We start from the raw sequence: 10,657 nt of genomic DNA, 5'->3' as shown, positions 1-10,657 counted from the left end.
TATCTTATTACATGCAGACCATACTACTAGTTAAGTGGATAGAGCTCCAACTTGGTATGCTTTGATGAGGCTTGCTTCTACAGCTTCAGGAGGATTTAACAAAGAGTGTGCCATTTTGGTCATTATTAGCTTGGAACCTAATCTTCAGAAAACGTTTGCTACTTTTTTGGCTTGGCGAAAGCTATGGCGGACCACTTGACTCGCCAACTTCTTCATAGTTAACCTGCAAATTGCAGTTATACAATTATAAGTTGGTTAAGGATGTTCTAAGTATTCTAAGATGTCAGTCATGTCCGTTTCAGTTTCTAAGGGTAGGAGATTATGAGCATCGACCATATTTAGGCCAGTGACAAACGCTTCCACCACTATCATGATATTATTGTGCCCGTAGCACCCTTTGTAGAATCCCCAAATCCAGTTACCACAGACATCACTTATGAGACCACAAGTTCGCGTCTAGTTTTGTTCTTAGAGAAGGAACCATCAGTGTTTATTTTATATGAACCGTTCAGGGGCAGTAACCACTGAATATGAATGGTGGTGGTGGCGATATGGTGAATAAGGGTATGAGTATGTTGCATGTGTTCTGTGGTTCTGTTCCTTACTACAAATTCCGATGGAAAGGCCGAATCGTCATTATGGATATTATCATTCATGTTTAACAATATATTCCATAATGCAAAGGGAAATTAATCTATCTAGTGGTAAGGGTGATCAGTGTCTGGTGGTTTCAACCTTTTGAGGGCATGTAATTGTTGTCATATTGGGGAGGTAACTGGGAAATATTAATGCCCAAGGCGTACTAGAATTTTTCAGCTATATTACATTATATGAAGATGTGGGTAATTGATTCGCTATTGAGGTGACATATAGGACATGGAGGGTCAGCATCGATGCCAATGTGGTGAAGGTAAGCGCTAGTTGGGACTCGATCTTGGGAACACAACCACATGAACATATTTATTTTCGCTAAAGTGTTGAGTTTTAAGATCCAAGAGAACATAAAGTAATTAACCAGGTAAGAAGTGTTTTATTTTTTTCTTCAGAAGCTATTAAGCCAAGGCCACCATTTACTATAGGGGATTTCACTTTTTCCCAAGAAATGTAATGGATGCTTTCTCTTGTGGGAAGAAGATCCCCAAATGAAGTCCCGTTGAATTTGATCAATAGTGTTGCAAGATTTTTTGGGGATGTTAAATTGTTAGTATTAGAATATTTGACGATGCTCACAAACATGCAAGTTGGTCCCACAGTTGATCACGTTTATGAAGTCAGTTGGTGAATAATGGTAAAAGTTGTCACTTCTGACACAGTTTGTAGGCACAATCAACGAGACAATTGTATCAACCAATCAGAAAACACTAGGTTGTAATGTTCGAAGGATAATATATCTTTAGTGACATGAAACAACCTACTCAAAACATTCAAAGAAAACAAAAAGTGTAAACTTTGTCTTTGAAGAACTCAAGCTTTCAGCACACACCTCAAGGGACCTGATAGAGTTATCAAGTACGTCTTTTGATTGTTTGTTACGAAATGCTTGAGGTGTGGTAAACTTGTAATATTTGTTCCAAATGTATAAAGGAACACATTCAGTGTGTGGCAAGTTAACACATGAACATAATTAGAGGTAATTTTGTGTTGTGTGATTGAAGTCTATATTAATTAGAGTTAGTTAATATAGTGGGCAATAGATGTATTACTTTAGCTCTTATTGTAATAGGGTTATTATAGGTTGGGAGACTATGAGTTTAATCTTTTTATGTGCATTTGGAGTCTGTATTCACTTGTTGATTGAAAATAGTGAAAACAGTTAAAAAATCTTGTGACATGTTGTTTTTCTCCTTTGAGCTAGGAGGTTTCCACGTAAAACTCCATGTTGTGTTTACATTATAGTTTAGTCTCTTCTATTGCATTACCAGTGTATCCTCAACCTTGTCCCTTATTACAAAGTGGAATATCACATCTCATAAATTGGTATCAGAGCGGTACTTTATATCTTAATAACATCTAGAAAGGATCCTGCAATGAAGGCAGCTCCACCAAGCTTAGAAGAAGGACAATCTACTACATGGCTCCCTCGTTTTAATAGACAGTACTACAGGTAGAGGAAGACTAGAATGCATAATTATACTAAAAAAGATGGCAATGAACTATGGGACATAACTTTTGATGGACCTCATGTTCCCACTAAGGATATCAAAGAAGGAGAGATAACTAGGGTGGTTCCTAAAAACAAAAGAGAATATGATGAAGCTAGAAGAAAGAAAATAAGAAAAGAACCATTGGGCCAAGAATATACTGGTTTGTGGAATTGGTGTTCATGAATACAACAGGACCTCAGCATGTGAAACAACCAAGGAGATCTGGGACTGTCTGAATACAACCCATGAAGGAAACATCCAAGTAAAAGAATCAAAGGTGGACATGCTCACTACTCAATATGAAACCTTAAACATGAAAGAATGAGAGAATATTAATAAGATGAACACCAGTTTCACTTCTATCAGCAATGAGCTCCGATGTCTTGATGAAACTATTCATCCAAGCAAGAAGGTTCGTAAAATTCTCCGAGTCCTTCCCAAGTCATGGTAAAGCAAAGTAAATGATATTACTGAAGCTAGGAACCTGAAGACTCTTACCATAGACGAGCTAATTGAGAATCTTGAAATATACAAACTAAAAAAGCAACACAAAAATTCCAAAAAGGACTGAAGGAAAGGCAAGTTCTTGGAACTAAAACCATCACCTAGTGACCTATCAAAAGATTATGAGGAAATGGCCTATCTTACTATCAGATTTCAAAAAATACTCAGAAAGCATGTAGGGATTCTTAGGAAGCGAAACTCTAGTCAATAAGTAAATTCCACTGATTTGGGTCACAAGTTGTAACACCTCGTATTCAAAAAGACCAAATAGCAGCTTTCTAGATGTTGCAGGTGCCAAACCACGCCGGCCACCCACGGACTGTCGATAGGACCACGGACCATAGGTGTGGTCCGTGGATTGCCTGCCTAGCTATAGTCTGAGGGCCAATAAATACGGCTAGACCTATGGACCATCGGTCATACCACGATTTGTTATTAGGGTCTGTGGTTTGAAGCCCCAAATCAGAGTATCTGATGACCAAATAACAATCCACCAGGACGGGCCGTGGGTCAGACCACGGTCCGTCGACTAGGTCCATTAGTGGTCGCTTGTCACTTAATTTTCAGGGTTAGTTGGATCTTTTCCTAATTTTAGTTCCTATACTACATCGTTTTGTCAAGAGATCAAAAGGAAAGCTATACAAATTCTTGTTTTTCCTTTTTGAGAAATTCAAATCTCTATACATTAACTTTCAACCATGGAAACCATGTTAAAAAAGAGTCCCTAGAAAATGTTAACACAATTTTTCTCTGCTAAGATAGAAACAAGATGAATCTCATGATATTCAAGTAGGTTAGTATTACTTTACGTCTCGTCGGAATCTACACCAAAAACAATATATAAATCTATCATATATGATTAAGTGCATATTCTCTTGTGTCATCATTACCTCTATACATAATGAAATAGCAAATTATTGATCATTTGAATGGAAGATTTATAGAACCAACAAACAACAACATACCAAGTGTAATCCCACAAGTGAGTCAGGGAAGGTGGAGTGTACATAGACCTTACCACTAACTTGAGGGGTAGAGAGGCTATTTCTGATACACACTTGGCTTAAAGAAAAACATATAAAACAGATCCAAGAAAGGGAAGATTTAGAAAACTAACAACAACATCATATCTAGTGAAATCCCACAAGTGAGGTATGGCGAGGGGTATAGTGTCTATAGACCTTACCCTACTTTGGGAGGTAGAGAAGTCATTTTTGACTGACCCTCAACTCAAGGAAAAACATATCAAAGTAGATCGAAAAAGGAAAGCTTTACTAAACCATGCCAAAATATCTTAAAGGGAAAGACATGAAAGATCTTACTTTTTGCCTTCAAAGAACTAATCAAATCTCTAAAAATTAACTTTCCTAAACACATAACATGTTAAAGAAGAGTACCAAAAAATGTCAGCACAACTAACATAACTTGATGATTACAAAGCACCAATCAAAGCAAACTTCTGATTGAATCAATCTACAATTATAAGTTGTATCACCTATGGAAATAAGAATTCAACCAAAGAGGAATTACACACATATATATACTTGAAATTATAGATTGATTCCTTTTTGGTTGAATGCTTGTTTTTATAGGTGATACAACTTATAACTGTAGATTGAGTCACTTAGAATATTGCTTTGTCTGTGTTTTGTGATCATTAGATTTTAATAGTTGTGCTAGCATTTTTTGGTACTCTTCGTTAACATGCTTTGTGTTTAGGAAAGATAATTTTTAGAGATATAATTAGTTATTTGAAGGGAAAAAGCAAGATCTTTCATGGCTTTCCCTTTAAAGTTTTTTGTCATGGTTAGGTAATATTTCCTTTTTCGATTTGATATGCTTTTCTTTGAGTTGACGGTCAATGAGAAATGACCTCTCTGCCTCCCAAGGTAGGGTAAAGGTCTATACTCACTCTACCATCCCCATACCTCAGTTGTGGGGTTTCGCTGGATATGAAGTTGTTGTTGGTTTTTTAAATCTTCTCTTTCTCGATCCGCTTTAAATGTTTTTCCTTGAGCGAAGTGTGTATCAGAATTAGTCTTTTTACCTGTCAAGGTAGGGGTAAGTTCTACGTACACTCTACTGTCCCTAGACTAACTTGTGAGATTACACTTGGTATATTGTTGTTTGTTGGTTTTGTAAATCTTCCATTCACATGATCAATAATTTGCAATTTCATGATGTATAAAGGTAATGACGACACAAGAGAATGTGTATTCAATCACAAATGGTTGATTTATATATTGTTTTTGGTGTAGATTCTGAAGAGATGCAAATTGATACTGACCTACTTGAATATCATGAGATTGTGCTTGTTTCTATCTCAGGAGAGAAAATTGTGTCAACATTTTCTCGGGACTCTTCTTTAACATGGTTTCCATTTTTGAAAGTTAATGTGTAGAGAATTGAGTGTTTCTCAAAAAGGAAAAACATGAATTTGTATAGCTTTCCTTTTGATTTCTTGTCCAGGATATATTTTGTCTTAGCACAGTCCCTAGTTTTAAGTCGTTAGATTGTATTGCAAGGGAATATGAGTTTTTCCTTCTATTTTGATAACAAATGTTGGATTGACAAGATTTCTTTCCCATTATGTGGTACAAGGCCATAAATGTTTTTTTGTTTGCATCATTAATAAGAACAAAGTATATACTCCATGATATATTTTGTTCATATCTTGAGATGAATAGTTTTTTTATTTGTACTCTTCTTTCTTATTTAAAAATCTTCAGTTCGATAGAAAAGGTAAAGAATGCAAATGCTCTCATAATATGCTTCGTGTCTCTGGGGACTTCTCTGGTAGTATACTACATGTATCTTCATGCTTGTTCCTTTTACTAGTCCCTTATTACTTTTCTTAGTATCCATAACTTATTTAAAAGAATGTGTGTTGCCGCAATTGTTTTTTATTAGTAAGTGTTAGAGGTTACAAAAAATCTTATTTTAGATGCCCGATATTTATGGTAGTTTTTGGTCATATATTGACACTCTTCCGTTTTCTTAATCCTCTTGATGAGCTTACCTTTTTCATGTTAAAGCTTTCCTTGTTGATCCAAAAGAAATTGAACATCGATCGGACATGCAATAACCCCTTTTGGACTAAGGAGGAGGATAATTTTTTTGAGAATACTCTTGCAACCAAAGAGGATAACAACAACCAGTTGCAGGAAATGACCAAAGCACTTCCTCAGAGAATGGTGAAATGCAAAACCAGAATTCAAAATAATATGTAGAATGGTGAAATGGGGCTTCTTGGACAAAATAGGAACACATGTCAGTTTGCAGTACAATTCTTGAGGACGGCATGAATAATCTGAATTGATGTTCATTTCGTTTCTTGTAATTGATTGCATGTCTTACATTTTACTAAAATGGAATTTCAAAATTTCTTATTTCTCAATGACCACGTTGGTGTGCTTCTAAACATCTCATATATTATTATATTTCTAGGTGGATAGAGTACATCTTCATAGGTGTATTTGGTCTTAACTGCATCACCAATATAATACAAAGTATTAATTCCAACTTCTGAGTTCTATAATATTTTCCGATTAAATATGTAGGTTTTTACTTTTTTTAATTGTCAATAGCTAGGCTTGCTTTCATGAGAATCGGATGAGTATTTGTAAGACCAAATATTTGTAAGATCACAATTTTGAAATGGATGAGTATTTGTAAGACCAAAACATTGTCTTCTTCAACTTTCTCACAGGCTCCATCTTTGATCCTAACCCATCTCCCAAATTACTCTTCTCTACTCCTCACCGACCAACATTGCACTTTCACAGAGCCAAAACCCAGAACAATTCTCTTTTGTAACCCCATCTCACCCGCCAACTGTTCAATACAATTCCTCAACCAACAATTGTCCTTTGGAACACAATTATCATTGGGTTTATTTGTAATAGCATGCTCCATGAAGCAATTTCATTCTATTCTCGATTGAAACATGTGGTTTCATTCGTATGTGATCAGTATACTTATTCCTATGTTATCAAGGCTTGCATGGAGACCAAACAGATTCTTTTAGGTAATGTTGTTCATTGAAATATTATGCATTCTGGGATTCGTCCTAGTAGGATTGTTAGTAATTCTTTCTTGAATATGTACTCTGCTACTTGTCCTACATTGGACAATGGTTCTGATTGTAATTTAGTTGAAAGGGCGTTTAGAACTATACATAAAAGAAATGTTGTTGCGTGGAATACTATGTTTTCATGGTATGTGAAAAGGAAGAGGTTTTCAGAAGCAGTGAGGTGTTATGAGATTAGGCATTAAGCCAATTGTGGTTAGTTTTACTAATGTTCTACCGATCAATACAATATAATTACTCATACCGAAACTTACAAAGTCATCTTTTTGACGATCAAAGAAATTTCTGTATCAGAATTAGGGGATGTTAGAGTTGCTGATGTTCTTTATGGATTGCTTGTGAAATTGGGTAACGCATATGTAAATGACATGTTTGTTGTTAGTGCTGCCATTCTGAGCTTGGCTGCATTGATTTGGCAACCATAATATTTGAGAATACTTGTGAAATAAATACAGAGATCTGGAACTCTATGATTCGCCGGTACATTTAGAACAATTTTCTTTTTAAAGTAGTTGATCTCTTTCTTGAAGATGTAGAAGCAGAGGATGTTGGTACTACTGATGATGTGACATTTGTATCTGGTCTTATGGAAACTTCACAGTTACAGATGCAGGGATTCACAGGTTATTTCGCTTAATGCTATGATAGCCACATATTCTAGGTGTAACCATGTTAGCAATTCATTTAATGTTTTTAATGGCATGAAGGAAGAGATATAGTGTCATGGAACACCATGGTGTGTGCATTGGTACAAAACGAACTGGATAATGAGGCTTTGATGCTTGTATATGAGATGAAGAAGCTATGGGTTCTAATTGATGATATAACAATTACCATCCTACTTTTTGCGGCATCAAATCTTAGGGATAGGGAAATTGGTAAACAAACCCATGCTTATCTTCTGAGGCACAATATTCAATTTGAAGGGATGGAGAGTAACCTGATAGACATGTATGCCAAATCTAATATGATTAGAGAAGAACAAGCAATATTCCAGTGGAATGCTATGATTAGTGGAAACACACAAAATGGATTAATTGAACAATCCTTTATTGTCTTCAAGGAGATGTTTGAGCAGGATGTGAAGCCAAATGATGTGACCTTAGCTTCAATCTTCCCATCATGCAGCCAGTCAGGAAGTATAGCAATTGGCAAGCAACTACATTGTTTTGCATTTCACAATTTGTTTGAGAACAATGTTTATGTTGTTTCTGCTTTGGTAGACATGTATTCAAAATCAAGAATCATTGATTATGTTGAAAGTGTTTTCTAAAATATCCTGAGAAGAACTCTGTGACATATTCAAATATGAGTTTGGGGTACGGCCTTCATGGGATGGGTAGGAAAGCTATAACACTGTTCTACTCTTTGCGGCAGAATAGTTTAGAACCAGTTGTTGTTACCTTTGTAGCAGTCCTGTCTACTTGCAACTACATCGGATTCGTTAATTCAGGCCTTCAAATATTTATGATGATGGGTGAAGAATATGGGATTCAACCGTCAGCAGACCACTATGCTTGTGTGGTTGACATGTTAGGAAGAGTTGGACGGTTGGATGAAGCTCATAATTTTGCTAAAAAGTTGGGTGTTGAGGGTAATGTCTTGGGAATATGGGGATCACTCTTTGAAGCCTGCAGACTGCATAGAAATTTTTAATTGGGGAAAATTGTTTCCAGTAAGCTGCTTGAATTAGAGTGGAGTGATGGAATTTCTGGTTATCATGTTTTGCTTTTAAATATATATATGCAGAGGAAGGAAACTAGCAGTCTGTAGATAACGTTAGAAAAGGAATGCGCAAAATGGGATTTTCAAAGGTGGTTGGATGTAGTTGGATTGATAGTTCTAGATATCCACATTGTTTTGTATCTAAAGATAAAAAGCATCCTCAGTACTGCATGATCTATGATATGTTGGGATATTTAACCATCAATATGAAGGATGCTGGCTATCCAAAACTTGAACTAATAGAAGAGTGGATCTATGGGCTAGAAGAATAAAAATCTATTAGTTCTCCCGCTATGTTGTTGTTCTCCAACTATGTACCTTTGTATTCATGACCTTTTTGGACAGAATTTTGCTAGAGTTAATATAATCGTAGTTTATCAATGACCAACTGTCTCTGGAATTCGAGGTAATTTAGTTGTGTTATAGCTTTTTTTAGTTTAGTTTTTTCTTCTAAATTTTGTTTTTTTAGTTTGTAAAGATACTCAGAAGTAGGATATTCAGTTAGTGAAATGTATCCATATTTTATTTTTGGTAACTGTAATTTATTATTACTAGATTTGCAATATGTACAATGTTGGAAACTCTGGATGTGGATAACTTCCACACTCAGAGTCCAGCTAATTCAAAAGATCCTTCCTGTTAGTACCTATTCTAAGGATAAATGTTAAGCTTGTGCATAAAACCTATAAACTTATGTGTCATACTAGCTTTACAATGTATGCTTTGGATGATTACTCTAGTGATCATCTCCGTGTTCCTCTCCTTGTTTTGAAAAATCATGTAGTTCCTTTCTTGCCAAATGTAGTAGATTGCTGAAACTAAGGTCATTCTGTAGATCTCTGCTTGTACAGTTTTGCTTGAAGCATGTTCTACAGCCCATGTCAGTTCCTCAGTCCATCCATTACTAACTTTTTTAATTGATAGCCAATTCAGGAGCTTTTGCCACAACCTTCTTGAGATTATATAGTTAAAGAATAAATGTTGATGAGTTTCATTTACTTCCTTGCAAAGTAGACATAAGATATCATTTGTGATCCCCTATTTTTCTAGTCAATCTCTGGTGTATAATCTTCTATTTATAGCCAAGTACAATGCAAAGATCCATTTAGGACTTCCCTGATTGTTGCAAGTCATTCTCCTCCAGGGAACCTTGATATAATCACCCCTTAGCTTCTTATACATTGCTTTGACACTAAAATCATTTGTCTCCATGTTTTCTGCAATTTGCAAACCCTTCTCTTCAAGCCAATGTCCTGCCTGTATAATTTTCCTCACTATCCAAGAAGCCTGGTTTGCTCTTACTTTCCATGGTTTTCTACCTCTGAGGTAAAAGGTATGAACTCATACAATCCATAGTTTATCTTTCTTCTAGTTTAGATCCCACAAGTGTTTTAGTATAGCTGTTTTATTCCACATGTAGATATCAGTAACATTAAGTCCTCCTGCTACTTTTGTCCAACAGAGTGTGTCCCATGCAATGAGTGCCTTCTCTCGCCATTCCGTAGAAACCTTTTACACATTGTTTCAACTCTTTTCAGTACTTGGTTTGGTAGCAAAAAGATTTGTGTCCAGAAAGCTTGCATAGATGTTAGCACACTATTTACCAATTTCAACCTCTCTACATATGACAAGAATTTGACAGTCCATTTCTGCCCATTAACTTGTCTATTAATGGTTGGCATTGCCCTACTGACAGTTTCCTTGACCTCAAAGGTACTCCAAGGTATCTAAAAGGAAGTAAGCCCTTTACAAAACATGTATGCTGTAGAATTAATTGTTGCATATCTTCTGACACACCTCCAAAGTACACACAACTCTTGGCCTGATTTGCTGTGAGTTCAGACACCTTTGAGAATTGTTGGAAACACTCATACAAGAGGGTTGTTGATGTTACATATCCTCTACTAAACATCAAGAGATCATCATCAAAGCTAAGTTGTATGATGTGTTGTTTGTGACATCTATGATGGTACATAAAATTTGGATTTCTTCTTAATGTTTTCAGCATTCTTGTGAGGTAATCCATAGCAAGGATAAACAAATAAGGGGACAGAGGATCCCCTTGTCTCACCCCTCTCGTTTCTTTGAAAGGTGCACTAGGACATCCTTTAATCATTATAGAATAAGAAATAGTCCTAACACAGCTCATTATCCATCCAAGGAACTTTTGAGGGACCAGCATACCAGCTAATAC

At 35.9% G+C, this 10,657-nt stretch overlaps 1 pseudogene; it reads left to right on the top strand.

The window, feature by feature from the left end:
• Window positions 1–6,309: 6,309 nt before the first annotated feature.
• Window positions 6,310–8,735, top strand: LOC125845807 (pentatricopeptide repeat-containing protein At3g22150, chloroplastic-like; annotated as a pseudogene).
• The last annotated feature ends 1,922 nt before the right edge of the window (window positions 8,736–10,657 follow it).

The sequence above is a fragment of the Solanum stenotomum genome, chromosome 11 (assembly GCF_019186545.1).
Source record: "Solanum stenotomum isolate F172 chromosome 11, ASM1918654v1, whole genome shotgun sequence".
Classification (NCBI taxonomy): Eukaryota; Viridiplantae; Streptophyta; class Magnoliopsida; order Solanales; family Solanaceae; genus Solanum; species Solanum stenotomum.
Note: the sequence above shows the minus strand (reverse complement) of the source record. Positions and strands in the feature narration are given on the sequence as shown.